At 39.9% G+C, this 22671-nt stretch overlaps 1 protein-coding gene across 1 annotated transcript in view; it reads left to right on the top strand.

The window, feature by feature from the left end:
• Nucleotides 1-22671, top strand: part of ENTREP2 (endosomal transmembrane epsin interactor 2) — a 444069-nt gene that overhangs the window by 8806 nt on the left and 412592 nt on the right. The window lies entirely within an intron of this gene.

The following is a 22671-nucleotide window of genomic DNA, read 5'->3' as shown; positions in this document are numbered from 1 at the left end:
TGTTCTCATTTCCTCTCCATTATTGCAGCAGAATTTTTCCTTCCTTCAATGACCCTTTTCCTTTCCTTTGGGCCTTTCACTTATTGGTTGGGTAGTCAGTTGAAGTGAAGCAGTCACTAGGGTGATGGTATTAATAGTTCAGGGGAATGGGGTTCTTCTGTTTTGAGCTGGAGAAAAGCCTGCCTCTGACAGGGAGCTGGTTCTTATGGAATTAAAGGTTGCAGTAATGAAGAGAAATTCAACTAACTTCTACTGTTGAGCAATTTTTTATTTTACTCTGATCTACTGGACTTCACAGATTTGGCAAAAATTCAATGCTAACAGTCACTTACTTAAGTGTTATTTCTCCCGTGCCTGGCCATCTCATATCTTGGATTTAAATGTTAACTTTGTTGCAGGTGAATGTTCTTCTTTGAGTATGTGTCATTGTGGAGCCTGTAGTGGGTTAACATGCACCTTGTGTTCAAGACTGGATTTTTTTTTTTAAACTGGAAGTGTCCACCAAGGCATGCACCTTGTGACCCCTCATTCTCCCACACAAGAGCATAAAAACAGTTCCCTCTTATCCCCCATGGCAGTGAGACTGAACATGGCAAATGTCTGACTCACTAATTTCTTAGCTCAGACTAATTTTCAGAGTTTTCTGCAAATCACTGGAACCATTTCTGATTGTCTCTTTCAACTTCTATGAACCATCTGGACCCAACTTTTCTGGTCAGACTTCCGAGTTTTCTCTAATAGCAGAATCAAAACCTGCAGACTTCAAGTCCTGTCCATTCCTCACTGGACTTAAATCTTCCTGAGAGATGGACACAGTAAATGGCTCTTCTGTCTGGGGGAACCACATATCCCAAGCAGATGCTCGGTATGCTTATCCTTCTCTGAAAGGACCCTCCGATCGCAAGATACAAGGTTGAAACTCAGCCTTCTGGAACAGTCCATGAATGTCTCATTAGATGTGGAGGAAACAAGCCCCAGAATCCTATTAATGGATAAGCCATCATCATCTAGTACCCCACCAAATGGACAGGTGATGCCTAAAACCATTGCAAAGAAGACAGTGGCGAAGAAAGACCTGACATTGACATCAGCACCACCATCAGAATCAGCACTGATCCTGGCATTGAAGCTGACCTCTGCTTCGTCATGAAATCCAGCAACATCACCTCAAGCGTCAAAGTCAAGCCAAAAGGGGATGCTCCAAGCAATGAGACAGAAGCTTAGGAAGGAGCTCAGTATCCTGACATCCCCCCCGGCACCTTAACTTTATCAGATGTAGAGGAAGAATGGAAAATGAATAAAGCACACCAGAGGACAAAGATGCCAAGTGTCTTAACCTGTTTGGAATTAAAGCCATACTCCTCACTTTGCTACAGGTGGGCATGGCTAACTACCAGGTCCTGCTGGCCAAGTATGACTTTCTAATGGGGGACAGGGCGAAGCCCTTCCAGGGAAAGCTTCCTTATGATGGCAGAGAGGAGCTTAAGGATATAATTAAGGAAGGCCTCTGAACACCAAGGCACATTCCACCAGGTCATAAACAATGCTGTCTGCTGTTTCAGGAATATACCAGTCTCTGAGATCTGAAAGGCAGTTATATGGAGCAACTCACTAACTTTAATATAATCATTATGCACTTGACAGGGCAGCCAGATCAATTACCAAGTTCCGGAGAGTAGTACTTCAGTCTCTGTTTGACTGACTGATACAGCTGAAACTCTTCACTCCTACCATCCATGGACTGTACTGCACTGCTTGCCATTCACAATGGTGGGATCCACACTGACAGATACTCAAAGAAGAAAGAACAGTTACTTATGCTACAGTAACTGTGGCATTTTTTTAAGATGGTGTAGTCAATGACTATCCCACAAACACACCCTCTGTTCCCACTTTTCAGAGCCCTCAGCAACATGGGCTTTGAATTGTGAGGGATCTCAGGAAAGGTCATGACGTGAAAAGGCACGGGGTGCATGTGTGGCCCTGACAGACACTGCTAGTTAAAAAATAAATCCAGTCTAATGTGCATGCCCACCAAGGGAGGGATTCACACAGTCTTCAAATCTCAAAAAACACAGTTTAGGATGGATAACAGTTCTTCATGTGTCTTGGCATCTTTGCATTTGTGCACCATGACATTACTGTATTACATGTTTTAAAAAAAGCGAGAAAGAAAGACAAGAATCAGCAGACTGACTTAATGATTTGACTTTTTGCTCTCCTTTGTGAAATTTTGCTTTGAGAATGATCCCAGGACAGTCTCTGTCCAGATGACAGCCAGGAACTGGAACATCTCACTATCTACATAGGAAAGTTGCACCAGTTTGACTTAAGTTCAGTCGAAATCTGTGTGGACACTATTTTAGTTTGAGTGGCTCACTTTAGTTAAGCTTAAGCCTGTTCACAATTAATTTAAGATAACAGGGAAAGAAAAAACCAAAACCACTTTTAAACTGAAATAAGACTGTTCCCATGGGTTTGCTTTGGTTTAACTAAATCAGATTCAGGATTAATACAGTGCAGTCTTCTCATGTAGACATGCTATTAACTTGATTGAAAAAAAAATCCTATCTTAATCAGGTTAGATTAGCATGTTTAAAGAGCCCCATTTGAGATGCAGATCTGCTCACATGTCTTCACATGTATTAGTCTGCATTTTAATGGAACTAGTTAATGATATAAAGCTAACTCAATTTTGCTAACATGATTGGGGGGAAAAACGTGTTTGTTTTTTTCTGTCAAGACAAGGCTTTAGGGTGCATGTGCAGAATATAATCCTATGTGGCACCCTTAACAGATGTCTTAAAAAAAACACAACCCCACACACTATCTCCTCTGTTATCTGGTCTCCCATATGTAGAGGTTATACATTGTATGTAGATTGAAGGGAAAGAGAGCCCATGACCTTAAGAAAAGATGAGTTCTGGAATGAAGGGGTTGGGTCAATAGTTAGTCAGTCAGTCAGTGGAGCAAAGAGAAGCTCACCTATTTTGGTGATCAGAGCAGAATCCTAGGTATCATGTTCATGGGAAATCAAGAATAGTCTGTCCACTTCCTGGTAGTCATAGGTGGTAGGGGGTGCTGGAGGAAAGGATCCCTGGATAAGTGCTGTGCAGATATGCAGAGCAGGAAGAGGATTTCCATGTTCAAGACTCCCAGAGGGGAATAAGAGAACTATAAGGCTGCTTCTCCTTTCTCTCTTACCTGATTGTGTGGATGGGTGTATAAGGCGCATGCAGCATGGAAGCAATAGTGCATTCAGAAGCAGAGGCAAATTAAGTTTTATTGGGGCCCTGGTACAAAGAACATTTGGTTTCCCCTGGGCACCCCACCCCAATGGGCCGAGGCCTCTGGCCATGGGCCATATGGGCCTGTGCATTAATCTGCCACTGCTCAGAAGACAGAGCAGAGGGAGAGCAGAGATAACTGAAGCCTCCATATTATGCAGTGTGCCAGATGGAGAGATGTCACTTTCATACTTCTAAAGCACTGTTGCAAATTTACCACCTGTAAAAGATAATTGACAGTGTCTCTCTTAAATTCTATTAACTCTAGGCAATAGCAGTGCTCTGTGTATCTGCATGGGGAAGCATGGTGCAAGTGTAACCTTGAGATTTCCTTTCTTCAGGGCACAGAAGATGAAGATTCATGGAAGCCAGTGTAATTTGTTGCAGGTGCGGGAGCTGCTTTTACTGCTCCTGAGTATCTCCTGCAGGCTGATTGTCATGGGGCTGAGAAACACAGGGTCATGCGGGTTGATTTGAAAACCTGCTATAATATAGTGTATGAAGCTTTTGAAATGGAATGGGAAGAAAAATACTGCATGTTGTGGTGCTTGGGGAGTGTGTCTTTCCATTCATAGGAAAAGAAAGCATAAAAATTGCTTATTCTAGCATCCCAGCAGTATAATAAATGATCTAAGTTTTAAAGTTTTGTTGTTTTTCTAGGCAGCCAGACCTGAAATAGTATTACGACTATGTCATGCCATATGAAGCTGTTTGTTTTATTTTTTTACTTTGATGGCCAGTTGGGTGGACGACTTGGACATTTTGACTAAGAATGAAACATCATGCCTGAATTTCGATTCCCTTTGCCTTATTGCTTGCTGGAAATGTGCGTGAGACTTTAACTAAAACATTATTTGTAAGCTTGTTTAGGGTCTTGGTCAGTACTAATACACACAGCTGTTCCTGTGACAGTTACACTGAAAAGTGTGACATTATCATCTTAAAAAGCATTTCACTTAAGTAGATTTGTTCAGCTGTTACACTGCCAACTTGCCCTTACGAGCTTTTCTCTCATCTGGAGCTCCGTTAATGGACCTGTGTATTCACATAATTGGAATTTGTTTCCATTGTAATCAATGAAAAATGTAGTAAATATAACATGTCTGGAAAATCTTTTATCCTTTCTAAACTGTAATTATTATTTATTGACTTATTTCATCCTTTGAATAATGGATCTATGTACATAGACTGATTCTGCAAAAGTAAAATCCTTGTGAAATGAATAGTATGCACATGTAACATGTAGTGATCAGCTCTTTAATTCAGGGTGGATTTGATTTAAATCACTGGTGAGGAAGACTCTATTTAATCATGGGTTTCTACATAAAAGTGCATTCTTGTTGGTTGTTATAACGTTAATACATATTCTTCACAACTCAGAGATAGATGTAGGTTTCATTTTTAGAAGGTACACTCTGTACATTTTTAAAGTGATTTATTTTGAAAACTTTTCAGAGTAGTTTAACAGCTATATCAGAAAATGAATGATTGGTTATTTCATTTACCAACGGTAATTGAAGCAGATATTTATGAAGTCATTGGGAGGTGAACTATCTCCAATTCAACAGGTTAATCATTAATATTTGGAGGATTTTCTTGCCATGCTGTATTAGGAGGAGAACGTCACCAGACAGACATTTACATTGTTTTATTTAACTTAAACAACAACATTATATATTCTGGATTTTTTTTCAACAGCAAACATAATATTTTAACAAAACAAGCATATGAGTTTTTGAATTTAGTTAACCATTCAAGTTTTTTAAAATCATGTTTGTTTTTGTTAAAATTGTTTTAAACTAAAATAGTTAAATGAAATGTTTTTTTTTTTTTTTTTTTTTTTTTTTAACAAAAATTAAATCGACTCTGTCAGCCAGGTCAACATGAGAAACTTAAAATATTGGCTTCTGCAGCTAACTCAGTCGTCTTCACCTTCATTTTCTTTTTTGTTCATAATCTGGAAAAGAAAACCAAGCTATCCTGCTTTTTCAGGTCCCAAACGATTTCTCAATTTGGAATGAATTAGTCCAAAGGAAGAAAATATTCTTTCTACACCGGCAGAAGAAGTTACTGCTGTTAAAAGTGAGATTATCACTTCAACAGTCTCTGAATCCAAGCGCTTAAGTGACTTCCACCAGTTCACTGGTGTGACTGTCTTTAAAACATCATCAGCAAACATATATTTCTTATCTGGTTCCCCCTTAGCTCTGAAGTTTATTATAGTTGGCATTATGGAGGGATGATTGCTAGATGTCCATGGCATAGCCAACTCCTCTTCTTCAGCACTTAAGTTTTGTCCCTGGTACCGAGTATTGAGAATATTTGCAAGAAAATGAGCTGGTGATAGTGCTTGTCCCATTCATTTTTTTAATGCTTGTAATTTTAGTCTGTTATTGCATATTTCTCTTTTTAAGATCTCACTCAGTTCCTTCCAAATTTAAACAGCGTCAGCAATAAAACAGCTATTTCCTTGCATTTTGTTCCAGGCTACAGAAATAGGCTTCAGGGTACTCAGTATGTGTTCAACATTTCTCTTAAGCCCAATGTGAAGAACTTTGTCTGTGACAGTGCCATCTATTTTTTCACAATTTTGTTCACAAACTGTCATCAGATTAGGACAGTTCTTGATATAGTGCTCAAAACAGTCCACTACGGAGTTCCACCACACGTCTTATGGGAGAGTTAGCTTGGTTCATTCCACTTTTTTTAGAACAGCTGCTGCAAAGTGGTTGTTATGGAAGTATTTTGCAATTTCAACAACATTAGCCTTTATTTCTGGAACCCTGAAGTCTTTGGCTAGGAGTTGCATCAAATGAGCACTGCAACCGTATATTATTAGCTTGGGACTCTCTTCTAAATAATTTCTTCTCATTTTGGATACATTTGCAGCATTGTCTGTGACCAAGCTGCTTACTACACATTTGAATTTTTTTTCACAGTTTGTTATAGCTTTTACTGCTACTTCTTGTAAGTATTCTGCTGTGTGTGCATTTCCTGATGTATCAATTGTTTCTATAAGGAAGATATTCCCTTCTTCTGTTGTCACACAAGCACATACAACAGGATCATTTTGGACATTGCTCCACCCATCAAGACTCAGGTTAACAATTTCACCCTCTAGACCTTTTGCACACTGCTCAATTGTCATTCATACACTTTATCCAGCAATTTTCCTGCAACATCTGCTCTGTTGGGTGGACTGTTTCCTGGTCTTAATGACTGAACCATGTTAATGAAGTGTGGGTTCTCAATCATACAGAAAGGAGAGTTTGTTGCATAATTACCTCTTTTTGCAGTCTGCTGGTTCTTATCACAAACTTATCTATGGTTGTTTCTGGATGATGGAGATTTTTTTTTCTTTTTGCTAAGGTGATATACTGTGGCTATGTGACATACATGATGTGACTGAAACACTATTATTGGCAGATAACTCTGAAACTATAGAAAACGGTGATCTCGAAGGTGGATAGTCTTCAGAATCCTGTATGTTGAGGATGGATTCTCCTAAACAAAATAAGTCAATGCAGTTATTTAATTATTATTACCATACTGTTCATTTAGTATTACTCATTGCATTCACTGACACTCAGTACTACTTTCAAGGTGAAATTGTAAAAGAAAGATCTGCCTATTTCAGCTAATTATTTTTTGTCACACCTGCATCTAAAACAATAGTACCATAGAGTAACAACTATATTTTTTGCTCAAACATGAGAATTCAAGAATAGTCCAGAAGGAAGACCGGCAGTCCTTAAGAAAGAAGTATGAAATAAAAAAATTTACCAACCTGAAGATCCTGCATGTTCAGACATGTTCCTTTCATCATCTTCAACGCAGCTTCCTCCTGAGAAGGGACACTTCTCATGATGTTGTTTCATTTGGGCAACCAGGCCTTGCATTTCTTTGTTGCACTGTTTGCATTTTGCACGCATGCCTGTCTTACCCACAGGTAGAGGAACTTCATTAAAATATTCCCAAACTGGGTCTCTTTTACAGCCTGCTGCCATTATAGGGTTTCCCTTCTAGTGAGAGAATGGTATGGTAGATCTCAAATCAATGAAGGCTACACTCAGAAAGACCTCAAGACTTCTGGAATATACTGCTAAAATAGTTTCACTTTTGTTTCTACTGCCTGTCCCTCCCTTCTCACATTTATCTCCAGACTTCTTCTCCTTGTCCAGATCTATGCCGCCCCCAACAATCTTCTATTGATTGAACTTTTTGAAACTGCACTTTTAGAGAGAGGTAAGGGATTGACTCTGTGTACGCAAATTTGCAGAGGGCAGGGCCGGCTCCAGGCACCAGCCGAGCAAGCTGGTGCTTGGGGCGGCAGCTTGTAGGAGGCGGCATTCTGCCCAATCCTAGGGCGGCACGGCCGCTTTTTTTGTTTTGTTTTTGTTGTTGTTGTTCCGCTCCGGCCGCCCTGTAGGGGGCAGCGGCGCGGAGGACGGGAGCGCCCTGCAGCAAGCCCGGCAGGGCAGCCCGCGTCCTTCCCTCCCAGCCGACTGGAGCCGTGCGGAGCCCTCCCGGCAGGGGGCGTGGCGGGAGGGGCCGCGTGGCAACACCCCCCTTCTCTCTCTCTCCCCGCTCCCTCCCCCTCCCCCCCCCGCTAGCCGGGGCACATCTGCAGGGCAGGGAGTCCCCCTGCACCCTGGCTCCGGCTGCGCCGCAGGTTTTTTTTTTTTTTTGCTTTGCTGTTCTGGCCGCCGCGGTGTGTGGTTTTTTTTTTTTTTTGCTTGGGGCGGCCAGAAAGCCAGAGCCGGCCCTGGCAGAGGGACAATAGGGTTGAGGTCTGTTATTTCTCACCTCTACATATCTATCTATTTATTTAAAAACATTTTTGCTGTTAGCAAGCATGTTATCTCTGGAGACACAAATCCACAGTTTGAGAACTGCAAAACTAAGAATCTCTGATGGTAACTTCTAGACTGAGCACTGAGTACCATTGGGTAGATAGAAAGGTTAACCTAACTAATCTATACAGAAGCCCCTGGAACCGCATAAGATTGGGTCCCTAATTCATGAACTATTGGAATTCATTTACAAAACTTTTCTTAAACATTACATGAATATATTGTCTCATACTATAGAACTAGAATTTATAATCCCTATTCCATGATGAGATATCTTTGAGCTATAATGTATCTTAATTAAAACTATCTTTAGGTAGGTTTTTTCCTCAAAAAGCATTTTATCAAAAAATCCGATTTAAATAAAAACTGTTTTTTAATTTTTTTTTTAAATACTTGATTTTTATCCAGCCTGCTCTAATTTTAATACATTGGCCATTTCTTTGGCCCACATACTCAAAAAGACTGAACTTCTTTCAAATTCTTTTCACTCTCAAGTTGTTGAATGTGAAAGGTCAAATGTGAGTAGGACACTCTGAAAACACTTTACACATTTATAATAGCAATATTAATAGAAGTGTAACTATGGAAGCACATTTAATATTATTATAACATACACTGCTCTTACTTTCTACAAATAATCCAACAGTATGAGAGTTTGAATAAACTCATTGGCCGAGATTCTCAAAGGGTCTGCAATTTGGCTTCCAATTTCACTTTTAATTTAATTGTAGAACTTTACTTTGTGTGTATATGAATGACATTTGTATGCACAAATAAGGTAGTTAGGTGTCAACTCAATTTTGTGTATGCACATCTGAGATTTTCAGAGTGCAAAACGTTGTAGAGGTAATTTTCTCAGAGTTTATAATTGACAGACTGCTACTATAAAATTATTGCTTTTTAGGCCTTGTCTTCAGAAAAAATATTTTGAATATGGTCCGTGCTCAGACATCAGAGTGGTTATTGTACATATTGAAATTCTTTTGCTGTACATGCAGAAAAATGGAAAGTGTTCCCAAATTTGGTTCTGTTCTAGGAATTTATGTGGTTTGCATACCACAGTATCTGAGCACCTTTACAATCTTTAATGTTTATATCCACACAACACCCCTGTGAGATGGGAAAATACTTATTCCCATTTTACAGATGTGGAACTCGGACTAGGGGCTTGCCCAGCTTCACACAGGAAGGCTGTGGTGGACCAGAACCTGGACATCATAGATTCCACACTAATGCCCTAATCACTGGAGCATCCTTCGTCTAGCTCAGTGGTTCTCAACAGGCTACATAAAAAGCACTGGTGAAGTCAGCATGAACTAAAATTTCATACAGACAATGACTTGTTTATACTGCCCTATATACTATACACTGGAATGTAAGTACAATATTTATATTCCAATTGATTTATAATTACAACTCTACCCTGATATAACGCGATCTGATATAATGTGAATTTGGATATAACGCAGTAAAGTAGTGCTCCAGGGGGGCGGGGCTGCACGCTCTGGCGGATCAAAGCAAGTTCGATATAACGCGGTTTCACCTATTATGCGGTAAGATTTTTTGGCTCCCGAGGACAGCGTTATATTGGGGTAGAGGTGTACATGGTAAAAATGAGAAAGTAAGCCATTTTTCAATAACAGTATGCTGTGACATTTGTATTTTTTGTCTGTGTAAGCAAGTAGTTTTTAAGTGAGGTGTAATTTTTTATGTGAGACAAATCAGACTCCTGAAAGAGATACAGTAGTCTGGAAAGCTTGAGAGCCACTGCTCTAGCTAATAGCTAGAGCTTCCTAATAGCTCCGAACAATATAATTTCTGGTTTTCTAGCAAAGAGATGGAGTCGGGTGGAATTTCCAAGTTACTAATCTTTAAAATACATTCTGATCTAAAAAGTGATACGAGAAATGCATTGTAAGTTTTTACTAATTCTAACGTAACATTTGTTAAGTTAATAATTTTAAAAAGCTTTTCACACTCATCCTGGGCTCTGAGGGGGAAGATGTGTTCTTTCCTGTTTTTTTTTTTTTATTTTTATTTTTTATTATTATTTTTTTTAAGGCATCATTACCAGTAATTTTCTACAGAACAAACTCTGCTCTCATTTATATCTGTGCAATTCCATGGTCTTCAAACCAGGTACTCAGGTAAAACACTGGTATAACCATTTAGTATCCAGTAAAGTTGCACTGGTGGGAGGGCATAATTTGCCCATGAAATGGTTATTGCTGTGAAAGTGCAGGAAGAGAAAAGAACCTGGCTGTCTTTCAGATCCTAGGTGAGCCTGCAGGGCTGGTGGTTATAAAAATATCTCTATTTTTAAACTGACAATATTTGATCAGGAGCCATGGGAGGTTATAAACATGTAACCTCCACAATGTCAGTTTTATAATAACTTTTCAGAGAAGAACCTTACTTTAATATTTTCTTCCAGATGAAAATTATAAATAAAGCTATTCTTTTATTAAGATTAATCTTGGATTTTTGGTCTGCTGCAAAAAGCTGATGAGATACTGTTTCAGTGTTTAGTAAAATAAAGCCAGGGAAAAAGCAAATGGGAATTTAATAACAAATTGGAAATAATTATCTCATTGTAATGCATTACTGTAATTGTGATTACTGTGAAGTTAAACTGATCAGCTTTATTTCATTATAATTTTTAATAGTGAAAAATTTTGACCAATTGTATGAAAATGAAGTATTAGAACACAGAAATTTTTTTTAGTTATGTGGAAGCTAAATCATTCCTTCTACTTTGCTGGAGTGCAAATGCTAAGAGGGCACAGGAAGTCTATTTTCTCTGTGTATGGATAGGGTGACCAGACAGCAAGTGTGAAAAATCGGGATGGGGGTGGGGGGGTAATAGGAGCCTATATAAGAAAAAGGCCCCAAAATCGGGACTGTCCCTATAAAATCGGGACATCTGGTCACCCTATGTATGGAGCAGGCAAGATCTTTCTATAGCACTCCTGAAAGCACTAAAAGAAATGTCTGACTAATACACTGGCCCCTTCACCAGGCCTCAGGAGTGTATGATCTGCAGATAAAGGGCAACAGTTGGGGAGCACATACTGCTACTTCTAAAAGGCCACAATATCTACTGCATGTTGTGTTGGCTTTCTGCAAAACATCAGGCAGAGTGTCTTGGATGGCCTCTGACTTGCTGCTGGTCCCTTCCCCCTCTACAGTTGTTTTCTGAAAGGGAAGGGTATAGCCCTGGGTAAATTACTGGTTTGGGGAGGGAAGGAAAATAGTGACGGGGGCATTGACAAATGCAAGAAAATTGTGTGCCAAGTAAAAGTAGTAACATACTCTGCTTTGTTACTGTGTAGTTGCCTCAAGAGAATGATAAAATGGCATCAAACATAAAAGAGTGAGAGACAGAAACAATATGGAATTTCCTGAAAGGAAAATATTAAAGTAGTACTTGTATAGTCACTTTTTAAAACGAAGTCTAATAGGAAGAGTCACATTTAATATAAAATACTAATTCTAATTACACATTTTTATAAGCAAATGAAAAAGATCAACTATTTACTAAGAAGCTGCTGCCACAAGAGTATGGAGATAGACATTTTTGGAAGTAAGGGCTGGGAGAGGGGATGTAATTAAAGTTTGACTGATCTGTGTTGATTTAGTTATTTTTAAATGGTCAGTTTTCTTAAAGCAAACAACCACACACATACACACAATGGGCCAGATCATACCCCTTAGATCCACATGCAGAAGGGACCTTTTGTATATGCAGTTATCCCCTACATCTGCATGAAGATCGAGATCCAGCCATATTGATGTCACTGTTCCATGTCACTCTCGCATAGTTTGGAATCCATGTCGGGAGAGGTGTCAGACTGGGCACATGGAGGGGACAGATGGGAGGCAAGATGCATTTTCTCTCCCCTTCAGTCCCACATAAATTAGACAAAATTATTCATACAGTTGCAGGCTATATTAACTTTTTTGGATTGTCTCTTTGGGGTATGGGCGAGGGTGAATTTGTCCCACAGGCAGCTGCGGCCCAAGAAAGGCCCTGGTACTGCAGTGCCAATGGCATATGCTGGCCTGATGATGAGGTGTGGGGCAGATTTGATGTAGAGGCATAGGGCCTTCATCCATTCCCTATGGGCAAGCCCTGCTGCCTTTCCAGCAGGAAAGCAAGACCTGACCCTCAATGGGACAACATTGTAAAGGTAATCATTTCCTCAAGGAATTCTGCAGGGAGATTTCTTCCTTTTTAAACCCCGTCTTGAGTTTTCCGCAATAGGGAATAGTCTGGACCAGTAGAATTTCTTACAGCAGCTGTTAAGTTTCTCATGCAGTCAAATACTGAATTGAATTTTCCATCTCTCAGACTGGACTTGAGTTTTTATTGAGATATCTTCACTGTTTATAGTAACTAGCTACAATCCTCAAGCATTTTAAATGTATATATTTATTTAGTAAATATTTTCTTAGCTGTTTAAGGTATGTCTACACTACAGTGGCACAGCTGCAGCTATGCCTCTGTGGCTGTAGTGTAGACACGACAGTGACAGATGGGAATTTTCCATCACTATAGTAAATGCACCCCCTGGAGAGGTGGAAGAATTTTTCCATCGACGTAGCTGCATCTACATTGGGGGTTCGGTCAACCTAATGACATCACAGAGGGTATGAAATTTTTCAGAACCCTGAGCAATGTAGCTAGGTCAATCTAGTTTTAAGTGTCGACCAAGCCTAAGGTATTATAAACAATCACTGCAGTTTTTCCTTTATGATACAAACAAACACAACCAAGAACAACTCTTCTGATGAGACTGTCCTGTAATCCCTGTTGCAGCAAGTACTTTAGGCATTCTAGTATTTATTCTTTTGAGTGAAGAGTTTTCATTGTGAAAGAAATGTTGGCAGTTCAAACAATGAAGAGCTATATAAATGAATTACTAAATCCATCATAAAAATTTTTTGTTGTCCATTAAGGACCTTGTGGTCATCTCTCATAACCTAATTTACTGTGAATGGAAGCAGTTGAAAACGTAAATATCTGAACAGCCATCAGGAAAAAAATTCCCAGTGGATAGTATCTGGCATGGCAGAATAAGATCGCCTAAGGCATTCAGTCATAATTGTCATTGGCACCATGGGCTGGATAGATAAATGTAAAGTAATTGGGACAAAGAAAAGGAAACGATAACATTTACCATTCTGACATTGAAACTAAAGTAGAAGTAGTATGTACAGAAAGTAGAATTCCGCACTGGAAAACTGTAGGTATCAAGAAGTATTCTAGTTAATTTCTTAGTGTTTTTTAACATGAGAGTTTGAATTAATTTCTGACTTATGATTCATCTTTGCTATAGCATACATCACTGAAGATGGAAAAATTCAATCTAAAATGAGCAAAAGTACTCACATTTTAAAATGTCAGAGTGAATTTAGGACTTATGAAGGTGAGAAGGAACTCAAGGGTTTGGATATACTCAGACATATGATCTATTACAGACAGTGTGAGATTCTCCACACACTGTGTTTTTAGTAATCCACCTTACTTTGCACCTACAGAACCTCTCTCCTTCCAGAATGAAAATCTAATTGGGCTGTTGCAAACCACATTGTGTTGCCATGTTCAAAAATAGATATTAGGCTGAGATCATATAACCAGTTTTTCCTTAGAGACTTGAGCGAAAACTTGAGCTCAGTTCCCCAAAGATGATAGTTTTATTCCCTAGTTCATTCAGACCCTGATGTATGTACTGATTTTTTGCATGGTAGCTTCATATATATATATAATATATTAACCGCCAGCATACAGAGAGGCTGTGAAAGAAAATAGGTGACATTTCCACCACCCCTGCTTTTTAAATTCATAAATGACAAATGTGTCAAACCAAAATCATCCAAGCTGTCATTAATCACCGTTTTAAGAGAGCAGCCAGAGGTCTGGTTTTGGTCTCATTGATTTCAGTGAGAGTTTTGCCATTCACTTCAGTGGGAACAGGATTAAACACGGAAGCAACACATCTCGAAGAACATCAGTTACATTTTTGTAACTGTCTTATTTATGGCCTTGGAGATCTTAAGAATTGAATTGGCTGCATTACTCTGAGAGGTGGTTTCTCCAGAACAAGGCTGAAGTACAGTATTTTGTGATGGTGTGGTAGAGGTCTGAACAATGAGGTGGTCAATTTTGTGGAAGCTTACATTGCTTCCACATATAGGCCCTAAATGGATAAATAGTTATCAGGATTATCCCACCTTTCATGAGCTTTACATTCTTTAAATATTTTTTAAGTGCCATGCATAAAATTCTAAGGACATTACAGATGAATAAGTTAGGCAAACAAATAAGACAGAGATCTACCTTTCAGTCAGGAGGACTGTACAGGAGATGCACATGATCCATCTCAATCAACAGCCCACCAAATTCAACCTGCCAAAAACAAACAAAAAGCCTGCTGGTAAGAGATCTGGGGTACCTGTAATTTCTATGGAAGTCAAAGGGACTTTCAGATCCTCAGGATCAAGTCCAAAGTCAGAATCCGCTCAAAAAAAAAAAAAGTCTCAGAAGTATTGGCAGCTATTAAGGCAGATGTTCAACCAGATATCCAAGTACCACAGGAGACTGAGTCTGAATTTTAGAACTTGCGCTGACTTCTACTTTATGTAGTTTTACAGCAAGAAGCAAAGTTGAAATTGATGCAAATTCTGACTAGCGTAGCACATAGTAAACCTCAAAGTTGAAGAGGATGTAAAATAATATGGTGCTTGGTGAAGTGTTCTGCCCTCTTAAAGTAAAGTATATCAATCAACAATCACTATAATTTTATTTCTATCAGATGCTCAACAAACAACGAGTAGAATAACGATAATGCACAATGATTATATTAATCAGCAAGTCCTTTTGGATGTAAGTGGTTCTCTGGTGTAAAATATAATAAAGCTTTTGGAGAAGTAGGAAGAATAGAATATTTTTTGTAGAAATCAGTTGAAGATGACTGAAAAAATATTTCTTGTAACAAGGATTTAAAAATGAGCTCACTATCCATATTTTTCTCCCAATTGAACTGTTCTGAAATATGTCAACTGGGGGGGTCTCTATCTTTTCTCATATCTGAGGCCCTCACAAAAATGAGATATTCAAGAAAGTAAAATTGTAACTATTGTATGAAATTCTCTTAGTTGGCTTCTCACACAGATACTTACTTTTTGATAACGTTCATGGAATGCAGTGTTCTGTTGCTACTTTTTACACTTTTAATGTTTCCAAGATGCTCCATTTCTGTTAAAACACATATCGTATCACCTAAGTGGAAGAAATATTGACTCTCCTCATTGGCCTTTTGAAATAACTCAATTGCAGGGAGGTGAAAATAAGCAGCTAGTAAATTTCCAGATAAATTCTTAAAAGGAAACACTCCTCATCTTCCTATCCCCACTTTCTTTGGGAGATACAGTGATTATCCCCTCTTTATTTCAAGACCTAAGAAGCAATAGATATTTTTAGAAAATCATAAAATGAAATATCAAGCATTTTACAAATGGGTGAGAACCAGAGCAAATGTATTCGTGACTAATTTTTGCCTTTTACTGTCCCAAGGTTCATGAGCCAGTTCCATCAAAATTATTTTCTTAAATAGCTGTAAAACATAAGTACAAAATACCATATCTGCAATGAGTTTGATTATTTCAGTTTAGCTCCTAGTGGCCCATAGCAAAGCTCTGGGGATTGTGTGGTAGTTCAGAGTTAGTTAGTAATAGTAATAGAATCTGTCTGTGGTTTTGCAGTTTATAATGCCTGTGGAATTTAAAAAACAAAATATAAACCTTACATTGTAAATATAGCCATTTATCATACAGTCCTTAAATCAAGCTGGCATTTAACAGTGGCAAATGCCAATATCTTTTTTATTAGCCACCATCATTGTCACTTACCCACTTAGGAATTGTCCCATTAGTGATTCAGTCCAAGTAACATGAAACAACAAACAGAAAACATCACAGTATTAAAGGAAATAAGAAACCCTTCAAAATAACGCTTCTTTATGTTAGAATTTGCCACAGATGTGCTTACGGATATTATGTGATAGTTTGTTCAGAGGTCAAAATCATTTTTCTTCTCTCCTGTTGCATCAACCGTCAAAATTAATAGGCTGACTTGCAAGAGGCATTGAATAAGCTCTTGTCAGAATATAAGAACAACACAGCAGAAAATACAATCAGACTGTAGGTGTGAAAATACTATCAGTAAATGCTACTGTGGTCTTTCTATGGTAGCAGAATGGATATTTTAATAATAGAATATTAACGTATAACATTGTGTATATATTGCAACTTAATATATATTACGCTTTAGGAACATTTTTCAGGTATTACTATGACTTATTGTAAATACAGTTCATATCATTTAAAGGTGATCTGCAAAAGATTTTTTGTTTGAATTTTTTGCTGCTTTTATGTTGTAGACAGAAGCCAAAAAGGTTTGTTGGGTTTCTTTTCTTTTTAAAACACCCGTTAACAAACAGTGTTTTTTCTTTCAGTTTCTCTTCACTTGAAGGTTTTTAATTTTTTTTTTAAATCACCTCAATATTAAGTTGTCAAATTTTGGTCTTTTCTGATTTTACTGACATAAGGTATATGGAAGTTAGGGAATTTGACCAAAGTCTCTCAGCAAGTCATTGTGGACAAGAGCCCAGAAGTTCTGGTACCCAGTGTAACGGGTTAGATCACAGAACCCCCCTTGAGAGCTGCCACCTGATGTGCCAAGACTACTTCTGCTCCTGCTTTCCTGCCCTGTCAGCTTAGGACTTCAGTGCCCTGCCTGGTTTGAGCCAGACTCGCTAGCCTGCTGCAAACCCAGACCCAGGTCTGAATCACATCCCCTAACAGCTGTAGGCTTGACTGAAAGCAGCTTACAGAAGTGTTCTTGTCTTTAACACTCAGATGCCAAACTGCCAGTGAGGTCTAAACCCCAAAAAATCAGTTTTACCCTGTATAACACTTATACAGGGTAAACTCATAAATTGTTCGTCCTCTATAACACTGATAGAGAGAGATGCACAGCTGTTTGCCCCTCCCCCCAGGTATTAATACATACTCTGGGTTAATTAATAAGTAAAAAGTGATTTTATTAAATACAGAAAGTAGGATTTAAGTGATTCCAAGTAGTAACAGACCGAACAAAGTGAATTACCAAGTAAAATAAAATAAAACACGCAAATCTAAGTCTAATACAGTAATACAACTGAGTACAGATAAAAACCTCACCAGTAAGCTTCCTTTTACAGACTAGTCTCCTTCTAGCCTGGGTCCAGCAATCACTCACACCCCCTGTAGTTACTGTCTTTTGTTCCAGTTCCTTTCAAGTATCCTTGTGGGTGGAGAGGCTCTCTCTTTAGCCAGCTGGAAACCAAATGGAGGGGTCTCCCATGGGTTTAAATAGACTCTCTCTTGTGGGTGGAGACTCTCTCCTATGCAAAGTCCAGCTCCAAGATGGAGTTTTGGAGTCACATGGGCAAGCCACATGTCCATGCATGACTCAGAACTACAGGTAGCAGCCATTGTTCACGTGCTACCTTGAACGTCCTCAAGTAGACTTCTTCATTCCAAGATCCATTGTTCCTTAAGTGCTTCTTGATTGGGCACTTAACTTTGCAAATTCCTTTCTAAAGAAGCTGACCAAATGCCTTACAAAGCTTACTTAGAAATCAAGCAAGTATACAGCCAATATTCATAACTTCAAGTACAAAAATGATATATATGTACAAATAGGATGAATAGATTCAGTAGACCATAACCTTTACAGAGATATGTTAAATGGGGGCACAGGTAGCATAAAACATATTCCAGTTATGTCGTATTGCCATAAAGCATTATGGGATACATCGTCACACTCAGTACTCTGCTCCAGACAGTAGATGATCCTGTGACTCCTGTGTTTCACAGTAGCTGGGGTCCCATCTTGTGACAGTATGTGATCAATAAAATCATACCAGTTAATACCAGAAATCAAGAATAGGGTGACATAGGGCTTGAACCTGAAAGGTGCTAAACTCCTCCTACAGAAGGGTCTCAGCACTTGGCAGGACCAGACCCTCAATCTTTAATAGGTTTTGTTTTGCAGTTTGGGTATTCTGGCCTTACCAGTTTATAAATAGTGCCCAGTCCATTAAGGTGGCTGGCAGCAAAGAAACTGTCTGGCTTTCCTAGTGTGGAAAAATGCAAAAATAGTAGACCATTAGTAGTGGTAGAAAGAAATAAGAAAATGATGCAATAAATCAGTTTAGGAGAGCAAGAAATGTGAATAAAAGCTCAAACCCTGGTGTTTGGGGATCTTTCTACCACGAATACAGAACACAGAGAAATCATATTCCTGAATCATTGAAACTTAGTGCACTAAAATAATGTGAGAAAAAAATCACATGAGTTGTAGGGTTCACATGTAGTCTGAAGAGTAAACAGACTTATGTAAATAACATGACTTTGGGGGGGGCAGAGAAGGATTACTCATAGCTAAGGCTATGTTTCAGTCATGGGTATTTTTAGTAAAATTCATGGACAGGTCACGGACAGTAAACAAAAATTCGTGGACACCATGAGAATTCTCCAGCATCTATCCTTGATAAAAGAATTCAAAACTGCCTTATGACTCCGGTTGAGGCATGTATTTGACAAAGGAGCCTGAATGGTATATATAAAAAATGAAAACAAAAGGAGTAGATTGAGTTAAAATGGAATCTACATAGTTACATTCATAGCAAAAAAACAAGCAACCCTAAATTACCACAGGAAGTAAAACTAACATGGAGCCTAAACTAAAATAACACACAGCACAGTTAGTTTTCCCCATTTTTGACATAATTTGGTCAGCAGGAAGCAGAGTAATAGCACTTTAAATGGGTTTAAATTAGTAGATTTGAGATGTATTGGTTAAAAATGCATTTTGAGTATTAAACTCTATGTTCTTTGGATACCACTGGCCTGCATGAATTACTTGGTGATGTATGATTGTCTGGGCAACAGCAGGAACTTAGCAACACCAGCTCATGTAGCTGCCAGAGAACAGAGTTGGCTTTTGTCATTTTTAAATGCCAACTGGATCCTTTTAACCATTTGTCTATATTTAGAAATTCCTCTGTAATTTTTTTTAAACTTCCACAGCCAAGGCTGAATTTTAATGCCAAGTCCATGGCAAGAGAATTGTGGAAGTCCAAAGGTATTAATTATAGCCATCTGTCAAGGTATTGGACAGGCATGACAATGTGAATTAGGTTTGAGCTGCATCCTGAAGATAAATGGAGGCCATCGTTGACCATATTTGTCTTGAACTCTTTGGTATTTCAGATTTGGGGCTAGATGTGTCAAGTAGACACAGCTTTGGGAAGCAGGTAATGCAGAGTTGCACTGCCACAGTGGGAACTTAGGGTACGTCTACACTTACCGGAGGGTCCGGCGGCAGGCAATCGATGTTCTGGGATCGATCCCGGAAGTGCTCGCCGTCGACGCCGGTACTCCAGCTCGGCGAGAGGAGTACGCGGCATCGACGGGGGAGCCTCCCTGCCACGTCTGGACCCACGGTAAGTTCGGACTAAGGTACTTCGAATTCAGCTACGTAATTAACGTAGCTGAATTTGCGTACCTTAGTCCAAAGTGGGGGGTTAGTGGGGACCAGGCCTAAGATACAACAATCCATCTGTAAATTCCTCATCATGCAGGAGCTTGCAAGGTGTCCCTGCCTCTTCCTTACTCCTTATTCACTCTTACTACACTGAAGATTCAGGGCTGCAAAGCCATACTGAAGAAAGGTCTAAACTGCACACTCCTGTAGGAATGGGAAGGCTCCTTGCTCCCTCTTCCCCTGTGTAAAGTCCAGGATTAATCTGGCACTTATTAAATATAAATCTCCTTAATAAGTATGTGAATAATATGTCTAATATACATACACATTTCATAAATTATATTAATGTTAAGGAAATAATATTACAAACAGAGGTATTTTCATCTGGATTAAACTTGAGGTATCAAGAGCACACACACATATATGCAAAATAACACGTAAAAATTTAAGAATGTGAAGTGCCTTCCAAAATCTGAGAGGGATGAGGTGTGGAGCATGCTTTCAGAAGTCTTAAAAGAGCAACACTCTGATACGGAAACTACAGAACCCAAACCACCAAAAAAGAAAATCAACCTTCTCCTGGTGGCATCTGACTCAGATAATGAAAGTGAATATGCTAGGGTTACCAACCATCCGGGTTTCCCCGGACATGTCCGGCTTTTTCAGCTTTAAATGGCTGTCCGGGGGGGATTTCTAATAAAGTAGAAATGTCCGGGATTTCCCCCTTCCCCTCCTGCAGAGTGCGGCGCAGCTGATTGGACGGCTTGACCTGATTGAAAGCCGCTTGCAGCCACTGGGGCCTTTAGCAGCCAGAGTTCCTCCCCCTCCCCCGCTCCCTTCTCCCTCGCAGAGCAGCGCCGAACAGTGTTTGGATCCATGTGGAGCCCGCAGCTCTCCTTCTGCCGGGTGACAGGGGGAGCAGGGCAGGCGGGGGGGTGCAGAGGCTGCAGGGCGAGGAGGAGCAGGGCAGGCAGGGGCATAGAGGCTGCAGGGGCAGGGCAGGCAGGGGGATGCAGAGGCTGCAGGGCGAGGAGGAGCAGGGCAGGCGGGGGGCGCAGAGGCTGGGGGGTGCAGGGGCTGCAGGGTGAGTGGGGAGCAGGGCAGGCAGGGGCATAGAGGCTGCAGGGGCAGTGGGGTGCAGGGGCAGGGCAGGCGGGGGGGTGCAGAGGCTGCAGGGCGAGGAGGAGCAGGGCAGGCAGGGGCATAGAGGCTGCAGGGCCAGGGGGGTGCAGGGGGCACAGAGGCTGCAGGGGGGTGCAGGGGCTGCAGGGCGAGTGGGGAGCAGGGGGCACAGAGGCTACAGGGGCGGGGGGGTGCAGGGGCTGCAGGGCGAGTGGGGAGCAGGGAAGCATTTAGCAACCCCCAACCAAAATCAGAGCGGGAGGGAGGAGGGGGAATGCGGGGTGCTCAGAGGAGGGGGCAGAGTTGGGGCAGGGACTTTGGGGAAGGGGTTGGAATGGGGGCCGGGAAGGGGCAGGGGCGGAGTTGGGGCGGGGGGGCAGGGGTGGGACCGGGGCCCCGTGGAGTGTCCTCTTTTTTAAATGTTTGAATATGGTAACCCTAGAATATGCGTCACTCTGCCCTGCTTTGGATTGTTATCAAGCAGAACTCGTCATCAGCATGGACGCATGTCCTCTGGAATTGTGGTTGAAGCATGAAGGGACATATGAATCTTTAGCGCATCTGGCACTAAATACCTTGCAATGCCAGCTACAAAAGTGCCATGTGAATGCCTGTTCTCACTTTCAGGTGACATTGTCAACAAGAAGCGGGCAGTGTTATCTCCTGCAAATGTAAACAAACTTGTTTGTCTGAGTGATTGACTGAACAAGAAGTAGGACTGAATGGACTTGCAGGTGCTAAAATTTTGCATTGTTTATTTTTGAATGCAAGTTTTTTTTATACATAATTCTACATTTGTAAGTTCAACTTTCATGATAAAGAGATTGCACTACAGTACTTGTATTAGGTGAATTGAAAAATTCTATTTCTTTTGTTTTTTTACTGTGCAAATACTTGTAATAAAAATAAATATAAAATGAGCACTGTACACTTTATATTCTGAGTTGTAATTGAAATCAATATATTTGAAAATGTAGAAAACATCCAAAAATATTTAAATGGTATTCTATTATTATTTAACGGTGCGATTAATCGTGATTCATTTTTTAAATTGCATGATTAATCACAATTTTTTTTAATCACGTGACAGCCCTAGAAACTATACATATTTTTAACTCTAAGTGAATAAATATTTTGCATTTACTTAGCTGGTCTGTTTAACTCAAGAGCTAGTCTGTGGTCATAGCAGAAATTGGGCTTAGATCCACACCTGGTTCAAGTTGACTTCAATGGAGCAATGCTACTTTACATCAACTGGGAATATGAATTACACACAAAAGGTAATGTTAAAAGAATGTTTAGATTACAAAGTCAAGCACTCAACAATTAAGAGAATTAATGTAACTTTTGTACAAAGGGGTTTGGGAATTAACCTGCTTGTGCATTATGAAACAGTTTTTAATTACATGATCACATACTGGGTTTTTTCAAAAGGATCCCTGCCTGGGGCATCTAGTGATGTCAATAGTAGTTTTTATGGGAAAGAAATTACTACCTTAAAATGAGAGTTGCAAAATAAGAACATGGCAAATGAATGTGAGTGGCCCTTTCCCACATTAGGATTTGTGATGTTCTTAATCAGTTGAATTCATTTGTTAAGTGCCTTTTAAATAAAAATAAAAAAGTAAATTAATGGAGATATCCTATCTCCTAGAACTGGAATGGTCATTGAGTCCAGCCCCCTGCCTTCACTAGCAGGACCAAGTACTGATTTTGCCCCAGATCCCTAAGTGGCCTTCTCAAGGATTGAACTCACAACCCTGGGTTTAAGCAGGCCAATGCTCAAACCACTGGGCTATCCCTCCCCCGCTAAGTA

Source organism: Emys orbicularis, chromosome 10 (genome assembly GCF_028017835.1).
Source record: "Emys orbicularis isolate rEmyOrb1 chromosome 10, rEmyOrb1.hap1, whole genome shotgun sequence".
NCBI classification, from domain to species: domain Eukaryota; kingdom Metazoa; phylum Chordata; order Testudines; family Emydidae; genus Emys; species Emys orbicularis.
Note: the sequence above shows the minus strand (reverse complement) of the source record. Positions and strands in the feature narration are given on the sequence as shown.